The sequence below is a fragment of the Carassius gibelio genome, chromosome A19 (assembly GCF_023724105.1).
Source record: "Carassius gibelio isolate Cgi1373 ecotype wild population from Czech Republic chromosome A19, carGib1.2-hapl.c, whole genome shotgun sequence".
NCBI lineage: Eukaryota > Metazoa > Chordata > Actinopteri > Cypriniformes > Cyprinidae > Carassius > Carassius gibelio.
This window is the reverse complement of record NC_068389.1, coordinates 1704857-1722500: the sequence shown is the minus strand read 5'-3', so window position 1 is coordinate 1722500 and position 17644 is coordinate 1704857. Positions and strand designations below refer to the sequence as shown.

Here is a 17644-nt window from a genome sequence, read left to right as displayed (position 1 = left end):
AAGCACCTGATATTCCCAGGCAGTCTCCCATCCATGTACTAACCTGGCGCAAACCTGCTTATATTCAGAGATCGGGCATTGACTCTATTTTTTGGCAAAATTATTATATACTAAGTGAAAAATTTCAAAAAAGCTTAGAGTACCTGGCATTCTCAGGCAGTCTCCCATCCAGGCACTAACCAGGCACAAACCTGCTTAGCTTCCGAGATCAGACAAGATCGGGCATAGCCAGGCTGGTATGGCCCTAAGCGAAGACTGCTGCAAAGAGAAGGCTATTTAAAGATCAGCCAATCTACTCGCCAGTACATTATAAAAGTAGGAAAGAAACCCCAAAAGCTTAAAGCACCTGGTATTCCTAGGCGGTCTCTCATCCAAGTACTAACCTGGCCCAAACCTGCTTTTGTTCAGAGATCGGGCATTGACTCTATTTTTTGCCAAATTTATTATATACTAAGTGAAAAAATTCCAAAAGCTTAAAGCACCTGGTATTCCTTGGCGGTCTATCATTCAAGTACTAACCAGACCTTAACCTGCTAAGATTCAGAGATCGGGCATTGACTTCTTCTTTTTTTTTTTTTTTGCAAGATTATTATATAATTCGTGAAAAATATCCAAAAATTTAAAGCACCTGGTATTCCCAGGCAGTCTCCCATCCATGTACTAACCTGGCCCAAACCTGCTTATATTCAGAGATCGGGCATTGACTCTATTTTTTGCCAAATTTATTATATACTAAGTGAAAAAATTCCAAAAGCTTTAAGCACCTGGTATTCCTAGGCGGTCTTTCAACCAAGTACTAACCAGACCTAAACCTTCTAAGATTCAGAGATCGGGCATTGACTCTATTTTTTTTTTTTTTTTGCAAGATTATTATATAATTTGTGAAAAATATCCAAAAATTTAAAGCACCTGGTATTCCCAGGCAGTCTCCCATCCATGTACTAACCTGGCCCAAACCTGCTTATATTCAGAGATCGGGCACTGACTCTATTTTTTGCCAAATTTATTATATACTAAGTGAAAAAATTCCAAAAGCTTAAAGCACCTGGTATTCCTTGGCGGTCTATCATTCAAGTACTAACCAGACCTTAACCTGCTAAGATTCAGAGATCGGGCATTGACTTCTTCTTCTGCACCTGATATTCCCAGGCAGTCTCCCATCCATGTACTAACCTGGCGCAAACATGCTTATATTCAGAGATCGGGCATTGACTCTATTTTTTGGCAAAATTATTATATACTAAGTGAAAAATTTCAAAATAGCTTAGAGTACCTGGCATTCTCAGGCGGTCTCCCATCCAGGCACTAACCAGGCCCAAACCTGCTTAGCTTCCGAGATCAGACAAGATCGGGCATAGCCAGGCTGGTATGGCCATAAGCGAAGACTGCTGCAAAGAGAAGGCTATTTAAAGATCAGCCAATCTACTCGCCAGTACATTATAAAAGTAGGAAAGAAACCCCAAAAGCTTAAAGCACCTGGTATTCCTAGGCGGTCTCTCATCCAAGTACTAACCTGGCCCAAACCTGCTTATATTCAGAGATCGGGCATTGACTCTAATTTTTGGCAAATTTATTATATACTAAGTGAAAAAATTCCAAAAGCTTAAAGCACCTGGTATTCCTTGGCGGTCTATCATTCAAGTACTAACCAGACCTTAACCTGCTAAGATTCAGAGATCGGGCATTGACTTCTTCTTTTTTTTTTTTTTTTTTTTGCAAGATTATTATATAATTCGTGAAAAATATCCAAAAATTTAAAGCACCTGGTATTCCCAGGCAGTCTCCCATCCATGTACTAACCTGGCCCAAACCTGCTTATATTCAGAGATCGGGCATTGACTCTATTTTTTGCCAAATTTATTATATACTAAGTGAAAAAATTCCAAAAGCTTAAAGCACCTGGTATTCCTTGGCGGTCTCTCATCCAAGTACTAACTAGACCTAAACCTGCTAAAATTCAGAGATCGGGCATTGACTCTTTTTTTTTTTTTTTTTTGCAAGATTATTATATAATTTGTGAAAAATATCCAAAAATTTAAAGCACCTGGTATTCCCAGGCAGTCTCCCATCCATGTACTAACCTGGCCCAAAGCTGCTTATATTCAGAGATCGGGCATTGACTCTATTTTTTGCCAAATTTATTATATACTAAGTGAAAAAATTCCAAAAGCTTAAAGCACCTGGTATTCCTTGGCGGTCTCTCATCCAAGTACTAACCAGACCTAAACCTGCTAAGATTCAGAGATCGGGCATTGACTCTTTTTTTTTTTTTTTTTTTTTTTTTGCAAGATTATTATATAATTCGTGAAAAATATCCAAAAATTTAAAGCACCTGATATTCCCAGGCAGTCTCCCATCCATGTACTAACCTGGCGCAAACCTGCTTATATTCAGAGATCGGGCATTGACTCTATTTTTTGGCAAAATTATTATATACTAAGTGAAAAATTTCAAAAAAGCTTAGAGTACCTGGCATTCTCAGGCAGTCTCCCATCCAGGCACTAACCAGGCACAAACCTGCTTAGCTTCCGAGATCAGACAAGATCGGGCATAGCCAGGCTGGTATGGCCCTAAGCGAAGACTGCTGCAAAGAGAAGGCTATTTAAAGATCAGCCAATCTACTCGCCAGTACATTATAAAAGTAGGAAAGAAACCCCAAAAGCTTAAAGCACCTGGTATTCCTAGGCGGTCTCTCATCCAAGTACTAACCTGGCCCAAACCTGCTTTTGTTCAGAGATCGGGCATTGACTCTATTTTTTGCCAAATTTATTATATACTAAGTGAAAAAATTCCAAAAGCTTAAAGCACCTGGTATTCCTTGGCGGTCTATCATTCAAGTACTAACCAGACCTTAACCTGCTAAGATTCAGAGATCGGGCATTGACTTCTTCTTTTTTTTTTTTTTTGCAAGATTATTATATAATTCGTGAAAAATATCCAAAAATTTAAAGCACCTGGTATTCCCAGGCAGTCTCCCATCCATGTACTAACCTGGCCCAAACCTGCTTATATTCAGAGATCGGGCATTGACTCTATTTTTTGCCAAATTTATTATATACTAAGTGAAAAAATTCCAAAAGCTTTAAGCACCTGGTATTCCTAGGCGGTCTTTCAACCAAGTACTAACCAGACCTAAACCTTCTAAGATTCAGAGATCGGGCATTGACTCTATTTTTTTTTTTTTTTTGCAAGATTATTATATAATTTGTGAAAAATATCCAAAAATTTAAAGCACCTGGTATTCCCAGGCAGTCTCCCATCCATGTACTAACCTGGCCCAAACCTGCTTATATTCAGAGATCGGGCACTGACTCTATTTTTTGCCAAATTTATTATATACTAAGTGAAAAAATTCCAAAAGCTTAAAGCACCTGGTATTCCTTGGCGGTCTATCATTCAAGTACTAACCAGACCTTAACCTGCTAAGATTCAGAGATCGGGCATTGACTTCTTCTTCTGCACCTGATATTCCCAGGCAGTCTCCCATCCATGTACTAACCTGGCGCAAACCTGCTTATATTCAGAGATCGGGCATTGACTCTATTTTTTGGCAAAATTATTATATACTAAGTGAAAAATTTCAAAATAGCTTAGAGTACCTGGCATTCTCAGGCGGTCTCCCATCCAGGCACTAACCAGGCCCAAACCTGCTTAGCTTCCGAGATCAGACAAGATCGGGCATAGCCAGGCTGGTATGGCCATAAGCGAAGACTGCTGCAAAGAGAAGGCTATTTAAAGATCAGCCAATCTACTCGCCAGTACATTATAAAAGTAGGAAAGAAACCCCAAAAGCTTAAAGCACCTGGTATTCCCAGGCAGTCTCCCATCCATGTACTAACCTGGCCCAAACCTGCTTATATTCAGAGATCGGGCATTGACTCTATTTTTTGCCAAATTTATTATATACTAAGTGAAAAAATTCCAAAAGCTTAAAGCACCTGGTATTCCTTGGCGGTCTCTCATCCAAGTACTAACCAGACCTAAACCTGCTAAGATTCAGAGATCGGGCATTGACTCTTTTTTTTTTTTTTGCAAGATTATTATATAATTTGTGAAAAAAATCCAAAAATTTAAAGCACCTGGTATTCCCAGGCAGTCTCCCATCCATGTACTAACCTGGCCCAAACCTGCTTATATTCAGAGATCGGGCATTGACTCTATTTGTTGCCAAATTTATTATATACTAAGTGAAAAAATTCCAAAAGCTTAAAGCACCTGGTATTCCTTGGCGGTCTCTCATCCAAGTACTAACCAGACCTAAACCTGCTAAGATTCAGAGATCGGGCATTGACTCTTTTTTTTTTTTTTTTTTTTTTGCAAGATTATTATATAATTCGTGAAAAATATCCAAAAATTTAAAGCACCTGATATTCCCAGGCAGTCTCCCATCCATGTACTAACCTGGCGCAAACCTGCTTATATTCAGAGATCGGGCATTGACTCTATTTTTTGGCAAAATTATTATATACTAAGTGAAAAATTTCAAAAAAGCTTACAGTACCTGGTATTCCCAGGCGGTCTCCCATCCAGGCACTAACCAGGCCCAAACCTGCTTAGCTTACGAGATCAGACAAGATCGGGCATAGCCAGGCTGGTATGGCCATAAGCGAAGACTGCTGCAAAGAGAAGGCTATTTAAAGATCAGCCAATCTACTCGCCAGTACATTATAAAAGTAGGAAAGAAACCCCAAAAGCTTAAAGCACCTGGTATTCCTAGGCGGTCTCTCATCCAAGTACTAACCTGGCCCAAACCTGCTTATATTCAGAGATCGGGCATTGACTCTATTTTTTGCCAAATTTATTATATACTAAGTGAAAAAATTCCAAAAGCTTAAAGCACCTGGTATTCCTTGGCGGTCTATCATTCAAGTACTAACCAGACCTTAACCTGCTAAGATTCAGAGATCGGGCATTGATTTCTTCTTTTTTTTTTTTTGCAAGATTATTATATAATTCGTGAAAAATATCCAAAAATTTAAAGCACCTGGTATTCCCAGGCAGTCTCCCATCCATGTACTAACCTGGCCCAAACCTGCTTATATTCAGAGATCGGGCATTGACTCTATTTTTTGCCAAATTTATTATATACTAAGTGAAAAATTCCAAAAGCTTTAAGCACCTGGTATTCCTAGGCGGTCTTTCAACCAAGTACTAACCAGACCTAAACCTGCTAAGATTCAGAGATCGGGCATTGACTCTATTTTTTTTTTTTTTTTTGTAAGATTATTATATAATTTGTGAAAAATATCCAAAAATTTAAAGCACCTGGCATTCCCAGGCAGTCTCCCATCCATGTACTAACCTGGCCCAAACCTGCTTATATTCAGAGATCGGGCACTGACACTATTTTTTGCCAAATTTATTATATACTAAGTGAAAAAATTCCAAAAGCTTAAAGCACCTGGTATTCCTTGGCGGTCTCTCATCCAAGTACTAACCAGACCTAAACCTGCTAAGATTCAGAGATCGGGCATTGACTCTTTTTTTTTTTTTTTTTTTTTTTTTGCAAGATTATTATATAATTCGTGAAAAATATCCAAAAATTTAAAGCACCTGATATTCCCAGGCAGTCTCCCATCCATGTACTAACCTGGCGCAAACCTGCTTATATTCAGAGATCGGGCATTGACTCTATTTTTTGGCAAAATTATTATATACTAAGTGAAAAATTTCAAAATAGCTTAGAGTACCTGGCATTCCCAGGCGGTCTCCCATCCAGGCACTAACCAGGCCCAAACCTGCTTAGCTTCCGAGATCAGACAAGATCGGGCATAGCCAGGCTGGTATGGCCATAAGCGAAGACTGCTGCAAAGAGAAGGCTATTTAAAGATCAGCCAATCTACTCGCCAGTACATTATAAAAGTAGGAAAGAAACCCCAAAAGCTTAAAGCACCTGGTATTCCTAGGCGGTCTCTCATCCAAGTACTAACCTGGCCCAAACCTGCTTATATTCAGAGATCGGGCATTGACTCTAATTTTTGGCAAATTTATTATATACTAAGTGAAAAAATTCCAAAAGCTTAAAGCACCTGGTATTCCTTGGCGGTCTATCATTCAAGTACTAACCAGACCTTAACCTGCTAAGATTCAGAGATCGGGCATTGACTTCTTCTTTTTTTTTTTTTTTTTTGCAAGATTATTATATAATTCGTGAAAAATATCCAAAAATTTAAAGCACCTGGTATTCCCAGGCAGTCTCCCATCCATGTACTAACCTGGCCCAAACCTGCTTATATTCAGAGATCGGGCATTGACTCTATTTTTTGCCAAATTTATTATATACTAAGTGAAAAAATTCCAAAAGCTTAAAGCACCTGGTATTCCTTGGCGGTCTCTCATCCAAGTACTAACTAGACCTAAACCTGCTAAAATTCAGAGATCGGGCATTGACTCTTTTTTTTTTTTTTTTTGCAAGATTATTATATAATTTGTGAAAAATATCCAAAAATTTAAAGCACCTGGTATTCCCAGGCAGTCTCCCATCCATGTACTAACCTGGCCCAAAGCTGCTTATATTCAGAGATCGGGCATTGACTCTATTTTTTGCCAAATTTATTATATACTAAGTGAAAAAATTCCAAAAGCTTAAAGCACCTGGTATTCCTTGGCGGTCTCTCATCCAAGTACTAACCAGACCTAAACCTGCTAAGATTCAGAGATCGGGCATTGACTCTTTTTTTTTTTTTTTTTTTTTTTTTGCAAGATTATTATATAATTCGTGAAAAATATCCAAAAATTTAAAGCACCTGATATTCCCAGGCAGTCTCCCATCCATGTACTAACCTGGCGCAAACCTGCTTATATTCAGAGATCGGGCATTGACTCTATTTTTTGGCAAAATTATTATATACTAAGTGAAAAATTTCAAAAAAGCTTAGAGTACCTGGCATTCTCAGGCAGTCTCCCATCCAGGCACTAACCAGGCACAAACCTGCTTAGCTTCCGAGATCAGACAAGATCGGGCATAGCCAGGCTGGTATGGCCCTAAGCGAAGACTGCTGCAAAGAGAAGGCTATTTAAAGATCAGCCAATCTACTCGCCAGTACATTATAAAAGTAGGAAAGAAACCCCAAAAGCTTAAAGCACCTGGTATTCCTAGGCGGTCTCTCATCCAAGTACTAACCTGGCCCAAACCTGCTTTTGTTCAGAGATCGGGCATTGACTCTATTTTTTGCCAAATTTATTATATACTAAGTGAAAAAATTCCAAAAGCTTAAAGCACCTGGTATTCCTTGGCGGTCTATCATTCAAGTACTAACCAGACCTTAACCTGCTAAGATTCAGAGATCGGGCATTGACTTCTTCTTTTTTTTTTTTTTGCAAGATTATTATATAATTCGTGAAAAATATCCAAAAATTTAAAGCACCTGGTATTCCCAGGCAGTCTCCCATCCATGTACTAACCTGGCCCAAACCTGCTTATATTCAGAGATCGGGCATTGACTCTATTTTTTGCCAAATTTATTATATACTAAGTGAAAAAATTCCAAAAGCTTTAAGCACCTGGTATTCCTAGGCGGTCTTTCAACCAAGTACTAACCAGACCTAAACCTTCTAAGATTCAGAGATCGGGCATTGACTCTATTTTTTTTTTTTTTTTGCAAGATTATTATATAATTTGTGAAAAATATCCAAAAATTTAAAGCACCTGGTATTCCCAGGCAGTCTCCCATCCATGTACTAACCTGGCCCAAACCTGCTTATATTCAGAGATCGGGCACTGACTCTATTTTTTGCCAAATTTATTATATACTAAGTGAAAAAATTCCAAAAGCTTAAAGCACCTGGTATTCCTTGGCGGTCTATCATTCAAGTACTAACCAGACCTTAACCTGCTAAGATTCAGAGATCGGGCATTGACTTCTTCTTCTGCACCTGATATTCCCAGGCAGTCTCCCATCCATGTACTAACCTGGCGCAAACCTGCTTATATTCAGAGATCGGGCATTGACTCTATTTTTTGGCAAAATTATTATATACTAAGTGAAAAATTTCAAAATAGCTTAGAGTACCTGGCATTCTCAGGCGGTCTCCCATCCAGGCACTAACCAGGCCCAAACCTGCTTAGCTTCCGAGATCAGACAAGATCGGGCATAGCCAGGCTGGTATGGCCATAAGCGAAGACTGCTGCAAAGAGAAGGCTATTTAAAGATCAGCCAATCTACTCGCCAGTACATTATAAAAGTAGGAAAGAAACCCCAAAAGCTTAAAGCACCTGGTATTCCCAGGCAGTCTCCCATCCATGTACTAACCTGGCCCAAACCTGCTTATATTCAGAGATCGGGCATTGACTCTATTTTTTGCCAAATTTATTATATACTAAGTGAAAAAATTCCAAAAGCTTAAAGCACCTGGTATTCCTTGGCGGTCTCTCATCCAAGTACTAACCAGACCTAAACCTGCTAAGATTCAGAGATCGGGCATTGACTCTTTTTTTTTTTTTTGCAAGATTATTATATAATTTGTGAAAAAAATCCAAAAATTTAAAGCACCTGGTATTCCCAGGCAGTCTCCCATCCATGTACTAACCTGGCCCAAACCTGCTTATATTCAGAGATCGGGCATTGACTCTATTTGTTGCCAAATTTATTATATACTAAGTGAAAAAATTCCAAAAGCTTAAAGCACCTGGTATTCCTTGGCGGTCTCTCATCCAAGTACTAACCAGACCTAAACCTGCTAAGATTCAGAGATCGGGCATTGACTCTTTTTTTTTTTTTTTTTTTTTTTGCAAGATTATTATATAATTCGTGAAAAATATCCAAAAATTTAAAGCACCTGATATTCCCAGGCAGTCTCCCATCCATGTACTAACCTGGCGCAAACCTGCTTATATTCAGAGATCGGGCATTGACTCTATTTTTTGGCAAAATTATTATATACTAAGTGAAAAATTTCAAAAAAGCTTACAGTACCTGGTATTCCCAGGCGGTCTCCCATCCAGGCACTAACCAGGCCCAAACCTGCTTAGCTTACGAGATCAGACAAGATCGGGCATAGCCAGGCTGGTATGGCCATAAGCGAAGACTGCTGCAAAGAGAAGGCTATTTAAAGATCAGCCAATCTACTCGCCAGTACATTATAAAAGTAGGAAAGAAACCCCAAAAGCTTAAAGCACCTGGTATTCCTAGGCGGTCTCTCATCCAAGTACTAACCTGGCCCAAACCTGCTTATATTCAGAGATCGGGCATTGACTCTATTTTTTGCCAAATTTATTATATACTAAGTGAAAAAATTCCAAAAGCTTAAAGCACCTGGTATTCCTTGGCGGTCTATCATTCAAGTACTAACCAGACCTTAACCTGCTAAGATTCAGAGATCGGGCATTGATTTCTTCTTTTTTTTTTTTTGCAAGATTATTATATAATTCGTGAAAAATATCCAAAAATTTAAAGCACCTGGTATTCCCAGGCAGTCTCCCATCCATGTACTAACCTGGCCCAAACCTGCTTATATTCAGAGATCGGGCATTGACTCTATTTTTTGCCAAATTTATTATATACTAAGTGAAAAATTCCAAAAGCTTTAAGCACCTGGTATTCCTAGGCGGTCTTTCAACCAAGTACTAACCAGACCTAAACCTGCTAAGATTCAGAGATCGGGCATTGACTCTATTTTTTTTTTTTTTTTTGCAAGATTATTATATAATTTGTGAAAAATATCCAAAAATTTAAAGCACCTGGCATTCCCAGGCAGTCTCCCATCCATGTACTAACCTGGCCCAAACCTGCTTATATTCAGAGATCGGGCACTGACACTATTTTTTGCCAAATTTATTATATACTAAGTGAAAAAATTCCAAAAGCTTAAAGCACCTGGTATTCCTTGGCGGTCTCTCATCCAAGTACTAACCAGACCTAAACCTGCTAAGATTCAGAGATCGGGCATTGACTCTTTTTTTTTTTTTTTTTTTTTTTTGCAAGATTATTATATAATTCGTGAAAAATATCCAAAAATTTAAAGCACCTGATATTCCCAGGCAGTCTCCCATCCATGTACTAACCTGGCGCAAACCTGCTTATATTCAGAGATCGGGCATTGACTCTATTTTTTGGCAAAATTATTATATACTAAGTGAAAAATTTCAAAATAGCTTAGAGTACCTGGCATTCCCAGGCGGTCTCCCATCCAGGCACTAACCAGGCCCAAACCTGCTTAGCTTCCGAGATCAGACAAGATCGGGCATAGCCAGGCTGGTATGGCCATAAGCGAAGACTGCTGCAAAGAGAAGGCTATTTAAAGATCAGCCAATCTACTCGCCAGTACATTATAAAAGTAGGAAAGAAACCCCAAAAGCTTAAAGCACCTGGTATTCCTAGGCGGTCTCTCATCCAAGTACTAACCTGGCCCAAACCTGCTTATATTCAGAGATCGGGCATTGACTCTAATTTTTGGCAAATTTATTATATACTAAGTGAAAAAATTCCAAAAGCTTAAAGCACCTGGTATTCCTTGGCGGTCTATCATTCAAGTACTAACCAGACCTTAACCTGCTAAGATTCAGAGATCGGGCATTGACTTCTTCTTTTTTTTTTTTTTTTTGCAAGATTATTATATAATTCGTGAAAAATATCCAAAAATTTAAAGCACCTGGTATTCCCAGGCAGTCTCCCATCCATGTACTAACCTGGCCCAAACCTGCTTATATTCAGAGATCGGGCATTGACTCTATTTTTTGCCAAATTTATTATATACTAAGTGAAAAAATTCCAAAAGCTTAAAGCACCTGGTATTCCTTGGCGGTCTCTCATCCAAGTACTAACTAGACCTAAACCTGCTAAAATTCAGAGATCGGGCATTGACTCTTTTTTTTTTTTTTTTTGCAAGATTATTATATAATTTGTGAAAAATATCCAAAAATTTAAAGCACCTGGTATTCCCAGGCAGTCTCCCATCCATGTACTAACCTGGCCCAAAGCTGCTTATATTCAGAGATCGGGCATTGACTCTATTTTTTGCCAAATTTATTATATACTAAGTGAAAAAATTCCAAAAGCTTAAAGCACCTGGTATTCCTTGGCGGTCTCTCATCCAAGTACTAACCAGACCTAAACCTGCTAAGATTCAGAGATCGGGCATTGACTCTTTTTTTTTTTTTTTTTTTTTTTTTGCAAGATTATTATATAATTCGTGAAAAATATCCAAAAATTTAAAGCACCTGATATTCCCAGGCAGTCTCCCATCCATGTACTAACCTGGCGCAAACCTGCTTATATTCAGAGATCGGGCATTGACTCTATTTTTTGGCAAAATTATTATATACTAAGTGAAAAATTTCAAAAAAGCTTAGAGTACCTGGCATTCTCAGGCAGTCTCCCATCCAGGCACTAACCAGGCACAAACCTGCTTAGCTTCCGAGATCAGACAAGATCGGGCATAGCCAGGCTGGTATGGCCCTAAGCGAAGACTGCTGCAAAGAGAAGGCTATTTAAAGATCAGCCAATCTACTCGCCAGTACATTATAAAAGTAGGAAAGAAACCCCAAAAGCTTAAAGCACCTGGTATTCCTAGGCGGTCTCTCATCCAAGTACTAACCTGGCCCAAACCTGCTTTTGTTCAGAGATCGGGCATTGACTCTATTTTTTGCCAAATTTATTATATACTAAGTGAAAAAATTCCAAAAGCTTAAAGCACCTGGTATTCCTTGGCGGTCTATCATTCAAGTACTAACCAGACCTTAACCTGCTAAGATTCAGAGATCGGGCATTGACTTCTTCTTTTTTTTTTTTTTGCAAGATTATTATATAATTCGTGAAAAATATCCAAAAATTTAAAGCACCTGGTATTCCCAGGCAGTCTCCCATCCATGTACTAACCTGGCCCAAACCTGCTTATATTCAGAGATCGGGCATTGACTCTATTTTTTGCCAAATTTATTATATACTAAGTGAAAAAATTCCAAAAGCTTTAAGCACCTGGTATTCCTAGGCGGTCTTTCAACCAAGTACTAACCAGACCTAAACCTTCTAAGATTCAGAGATCGGGCATTGACTCTATTTTTTTTTTTTTTTTGCAAGATTATTATATAATTTGTGAAAAATATCCAAAAATTTAAAGCACCTGGTATTCCCAGGCAGTCTCCCATCCATGTACTAACCTGGCCCAAACCTGCTTATATTCAGAGATCGGGCACTGACTCTATTTTTTGCCAAATTTATTATATACTAAGTGAAAAAATTCCAAAAGCTTAAAGCACCTGGTATTCCTTGGCGGTCTATCATTCAAGTACTAACCAGACCTTAACCTGCTAAGATTCAGAGATCGGGCATTGACTTCTTCTTCTGCACCTGATATTCCCAGGCAGTCTCCCATCCATGTACTAACCTGGCGCAAACCTGCTTATATTCAGAGATCGGGCATTGACTCTATTTTTTGGCAAAATTATTATATACTAAGTGAAAAATTTCAAAAAAGCTTAGAGTACCTGGCATTCTCAGGCAGTCTCCCATCCAGGCACTAACCAGGCACAAACCTGCTTAGCTTCCGAGATCAGACAAGATCGGGCATAGCCAGGCTGGTATGGCCCTAAGCGAAGACTGCTGCAAAGAGAAGGCTATTTAAAGATCAGCCAATCTACTCGCCAGTACATTATAAAAGTAGGAAAGAAACCCCAAAAGCTTAAAGCACCTGGTATTCCTAGGCGGTCTCTCATCCAAGTACTAACCTGGCCCAAACCTGCTTTTGTTCAGAGATCGGGCATTGACTCTATTTTTTGCCAAATTTATTATATACTAAGTGAAAAAATTCCAAAAGCTTAAAGCACCTGGTATTCCTTGGCGGTCTATCATTCAAGTACTAACCAGACCTTAACCTGCTAAGATTCAGAGATCGGGCATTGACTTCTTCTTTTTTTTTTTTTTGCAAGATTATTATATAATTCGTGAAAAATATCCAAAAATTTAAAGCACCTGGTATTCCCAGGCAGTCTCCCATCCATGTACTAACCTGGCCCAAACCTGCTTATATTCAGAGATCGGGCATTGACTCTATTTTTTGCCAAATTTATTATATACTAAGTGAAAAAATTCCAAAAGCTTTAAGCACCTGGTATTCCTAGGCGGTCTTTCAACCAAGTACTAACCAGACCTAAACCTTCTAAGATTCAGAGATCGGGCATTGACTCTATTTTTTTTTTTTTTTTGCAAGATTATTATATAATTTGTGAAAAATATCCAAAAATTTAAAGCACCTGGTATTCCCAGGCAGTCTCCCATCCATGTACTAACCTGGCCCAAACCTGCTTATATTCAGAGATCGGGCACTGACTCTATTTTTTGCCAAATTTATTATATACTAAGTGAAAAAATTCCAAAAGCTTAAAGCACCTGGTATTCCTTGGCGGTCTATCATTCAAGTACTAACCAGACCTTAACCTGCTAAGATTCAGAGATCGGGCATTGACTTCTTCTTCTGCACCTGATATTCCCAGGCAGTCTCCCATCCATGTACTAACCTGGCGCAAACCTGCTTATATTCAGAGATCGGGCATTGACTCTATTTTTTGGCAAAATTATTATATACTAAGTGAAAAATTTCAAAATAGCTTAGAGTACCTGGCATTCTCAGGCGGTCTCCCATCCAGGCACTAACCAGGCCCAAACCTGCTTAGCTTCCGAGATCAGACAAGATCGGGCATAGCCAGGCTGGTATGGCCATAAGCGAAGACTGCTGCAAAGAGAAGGCTATTTAAAGATCAGCCAATCTACTCGCCAGTACATTATAAAAGTAGGAAAGAAACCCCAAAAGCTTAAAGCACCTGGTATTCCCAGGCAGTCTCCCATCCATGTACTAACCTGGCCCAAACCTGCTTATATTCAGAGATCGGGCATTGACTCTATTTTTTGCCAAATTTATTATATACTAAGTGAAAAAATTCCAAAAGCTTAAAGCACCTGGTATTCCTTGGCGGTCTCTCATCCAAGTACTAACCAGACCTAAACCTGCTAAGATTCAGAGATCGGGCATTGACTCTTTTTTTTTTTTTTGCAAGATTATTATATAATTTGTGAAAAAAATCCAAAAATTTAAAGCACCTGGTATTCCCAGGCAGTCTCCCATCCATGTACTAACCTGGCCCAAACCTGCTTATATTCAGAGATCGGGCATTGACTCTATTTGTTGCCAAATTTATTATATACTAAGTGAAAAAATTCCAAAAGCTTAAAGCACCTGGTATTCCTTGGCGGTCTCTCATCCAAGTACTAACCAGACCTAAACCTGCTAAGATTCAGAGATCGGGCATTGACTCTTTTTTTTTTTTTGCAAGATTATTATATAATTCGTGAAAAATATCCAAAAATTTAAAGCACCTGATATTCCCAGGCAGTCTCCCATCCATGTACTAACCTGGCGCAAACCTGCTTATATTCAGAGATCGGGCATTGACTCTATTTTTTGGCAAAATTATTATATACTAAGTGAAAAATTTCAAAAAAGCTTACAGTACCTGGTATTCCCAGGCGGTCTCCCATCCAGGCACTAACCAGGCCCAAACCTGCTTAGCTTACGAGATCAGACAAGATCGGGCATAGCCAGGCTGGTATGGCCATAAGCGAAGACTGCTGCAAAGAGAAGGCTATTTAAAGATCAGCCAATCTACTCGCCAGTACATTATAAAAGTAGGAAAGAAACCCCAAAAGCTTAAAGCACCTGGTATTCCTAGGCGGTCTCTCATCCAAGTACTAACCTGGCCCAAACCTGCTTATATTCAGAGATCGGGCATTGACTCTATTTTTTGCCAAATTTATTATATACTAAGTGAAAAAATTCCAAAAGCTTAAAGCACCTGGTATTCCTTGGCGGTCTATCATTCAAGTACTAACCAGACCTTAACCTGCTAAGATTCAGAGATCGGGCATTGATTTCTTCTTTTTTTTTTTTTTGCAAGATTATTATATAATTCGTGAAAAATATCCAAAAATTTAAAGCACCTGGTATTCCCAGGCAGTCTCCCATCCATGTACTAACCTGGCCCAAACCTGCTTATATTCAGAGATCGGGCATTGACTCTATTTTTTGCCAAATTTATTATATACTAAGTGAAAAATTCCAAAAGCTTTAAGCACCTGGTATTCCTAGGCGGTCTTTCAACCAAGTACTAACCAGACCTAAACCTGCTAAGATTCAGAGATCGGGCATTGACTCTATTTTTTTTTTTTTTTTTGCAAGATTATTATATAATTTGTGAAAAATATCCAAAAATTTAAAGCACCTGGCATTCCCAGGCAGTCTCCCATCCATGTACTAACCTGGCCCAAACCTGCTTATATTCAGAGATCGGGCACTGACACTATTTTTTGCCAAATTTATTATATACTAAGTGAAAAAATTCCAAAAGCTTAAAGCACCTGGTATTCCTTGGCGGTCTCTCATCCAAGTACTAACCAGACCTAAACCTGCTAAGATTCAGAGATCGGGCATTGACTCTTTTTTTTTTTTTTTTTTTTTTTTTGCAAGATTATTATATAATTCGTGAAAAATATCCAAAAATTTAAAGCACCTGATATTCCCAGGCAGTCTCCCATCCATGTACTAACCTGGCGCAAACCTGCTTATATTCAGAGATCGGGCATTGACTCTATTTTTTGGCAAAATTATTATATACTAAGTGAAAAATTTCAAAATAGCTTAGAGTACCTGGCATTCCCAGGCGGTCTCCCATCCAGGCACTAACCAGGCCCAAACCTGCTTAGCTTCCGAGATCAGACAAGATCGGGCATAGCCAGGCTGGTATGGCCATAAGCGAAGACTGCTGCAAAGAGAAGGCTATTTAAAGATCAGCCAATCTACTCGCCAGTACATTATAAAAGTAGGAAAGAAACCCCAAAAGCTTAAAGCACCTGGTATTCCTAGGCGGTCTCTCATCCAAGTACTAACCTGGCCCAAACCTGCTTATATTCAGAGATCGGGCATTGACTCTAATTTTTGGCAAATTTATTATATACTAAGTGAAAAAATTCCAAAAGCTTAAAGCACCTGGTATTCCTTGGCGGTCTATCATTCAAGTACTAACCAGACCTTAACCTGCTAAGATTCAGAGATCGGGCATTGACTTCTTCTTTTTTTTTTTTTTTTTGCAAGATTATTATATAATTCGTGAAAAATATCCAAAAATTTAAAGCACCTGGTATTCCCAGGCAGTCTCCCATCCATGTACTAACCTGGCCCAAACCTGCTTATATTCAGAGATCGGGCATTGACTCTATTTTTTGCCAAATTTATTATATACTAAGTGAAAAAATTCCAAAAGCTTAAAGCACCTGGTATTCCTTGGCGGTCTCTCATCCAAGTACTAACTAGACCTAAACCTGCTAAAATTCAGAGATCGGGCATTGACTCTTTTTTTTTTTTTTTTTGCAAGATTATTATATAATTTGTGAAAAATATCCAAAAATTTAAAGCACCTGGTATTCCCAGGCAGTCTCCCATCCATGTACTAACCTGGCCCAAAGCTGCTTATATTCAGAGATCGGGCATTGACTCTATTTTTTGCCAAATTTATTATATACTAAGTGAAAAAATTCCAAAAGCTTAAAGCACCTGGTATTCCTTGGCGGTCTCTCATCCAAGTACTAACCAGACCTAAACCTGCTAAGATTCAGAGATCGGGCATTGACTCTTTTTTTTTTTTTTTTTTTTTTTTTTGCAAGATTATTATATAATTCGTGAAAAATATCCAAAAATTTAAAGCACCTGATATTCCCAGGCAGTCTCCCATCCATGTACTAACCTGGCGCAAACCTGCTTATATTCAGAGATCGGGCATTGACTCTATTTTTTGGCAAAATTATTATATACTAAGTGAAAAATTTCAAAAAAGCTTAGAGTACCTGGCATTCTCAGGCAGTCTCCCATCCAGGCACTAACCAGGCACAAACCTGCTTAGCTTCCGAGATCAGACAAGATCGGGCATAGCCAGGCTGGTATGGCCCTAAGCGAAGACTGCTGCAAAGAGAAGGCTATTTAAAGATAAGCCAATCTACTCGCCAGTACATTATAAAAGTAGGAAAGAAACCCCAAAAGCTTAAAGCACCTGGTATTCCTAGGCGGTCTCTCATCCAAGTACTAACCTGGCCCAAACCTGCTTTTGTTCAGAGATCGGGCATTGACTCTATTTTTTGCCAAATTTATTATATACTAAGTGAAAAAATTCCAAAAGCTTAAAGCACCTGGTATTCCTTGGCGGTCTATCATTCAAGTACTAACCAGACCTTAACCTGCTAAGATTCAGAGATCGGGCATTGACTTCTTCTTTTTTTTTTTTTTGCAAGATTATTATATAATTCGTGAAAAATATCCAAAAATTTAAAGCACCTGGTATTCCCAGGCAGTCTCCCATCCATGTACTAACCTGGCCCAAACCTGCTTATATTCAGAGATCGGGCATTGACTCTATTTTTTGCCAAATTTATTATATACTAAGTGAAAAAATTCCAAAAGCTTTAAGCACCTGGTATTCCTAGGCGGTCTTTCAACCAAGTACTAACCAGACCTAAACCTTCTAAGATTCAGAGATCGGGCATTGACTCTATTTTTTTTTTTTTTTTGCAAGATTATTATATAATTTGTGAAAAATATCCAAAAATTTAAAGCACCTGGTATTCCCAGGCAGTCTCCCATCCATGTACTAACCTGGCCCAAACCT

General features: G+C 38.7%; 1 protein-coding gene and 16 pseudogenes across 1 annotated transcript in view; all 17 read right to left on the bottom strand.

Moving 5' to 3' along the window:
* The window catches only part of LOC127934946 (E3 SUMO-protein ligase ZBED1), a 157632-nt gene that overhangs the window by 56063 nt on the left and 83925 nt on the right, over positions 1-17644 (bottom strand). The gene's annotated exons all lie outside the window — the stretch shown is intronic.
* On the bottom strand, positions 132-250 carry LOC127937438 (uncharacterized; annotated as a pseudogene).
* Positions 1262-1380, bottom strand: LOC127936642 (uncharacterized; annotated as a pseudogene).
* Positions 2458-2576, bottom strand: LOC127937436 (uncharacterized; annotated as a pseudogene).
* Positions 3588-3706, bottom strand: LOC127936641 (uncharacterized; annotated as a pseudogene).
* On the bottom strand, positions 4490-4608 carry LOC127937910 (uncharacterized; annotated as a pseudogene).
* Positions 5679-5797, bottom strand: LOC127936007 (uncharacterized; annotated as a pseudogene).
* LOC127937435 (uncharacterized) lies at positions 6872-6990 on the bottom strand (annotated as a pseudogene).
* LOC127936640 (uncharacterized) lies at positions 8001-8119 on the bottom strand (annotated as a pseudogene).
* Positions 8904-9022, bottom strand: LOC127937909 (uncharacterized; annotated as a pseudogene).
* On the bottom strand, positions 10092-10210 carry LOC127936006 (uncharacterized; annotated as a pseudogene).
* On the bottom strand, positions 11284-11402 carry LOC127937434 (uncharacterized; annotated as a pseudogene).
* Positions 12413-12531, bottom strand: LOC127937432 (uncharacterized; annotated as a pseudogene).
* LOC127936639 (uncharacterized) lies at positions 13542-13660 on the bottom strand (annotated as a pseudogene).
* On the bottom strand, positions 14435-14553 carry LOC127937907 (uncharacterized; annotated as a pseudogene).
* On the bottom strand, positions 15625-15743 carry LOC127936005 (uncharacterized; annotated as a pseudogene).
* LOC127937431 (uncharacterized) lies at positions 16818-16936 on the bottom strand (annotated as a pseudogene).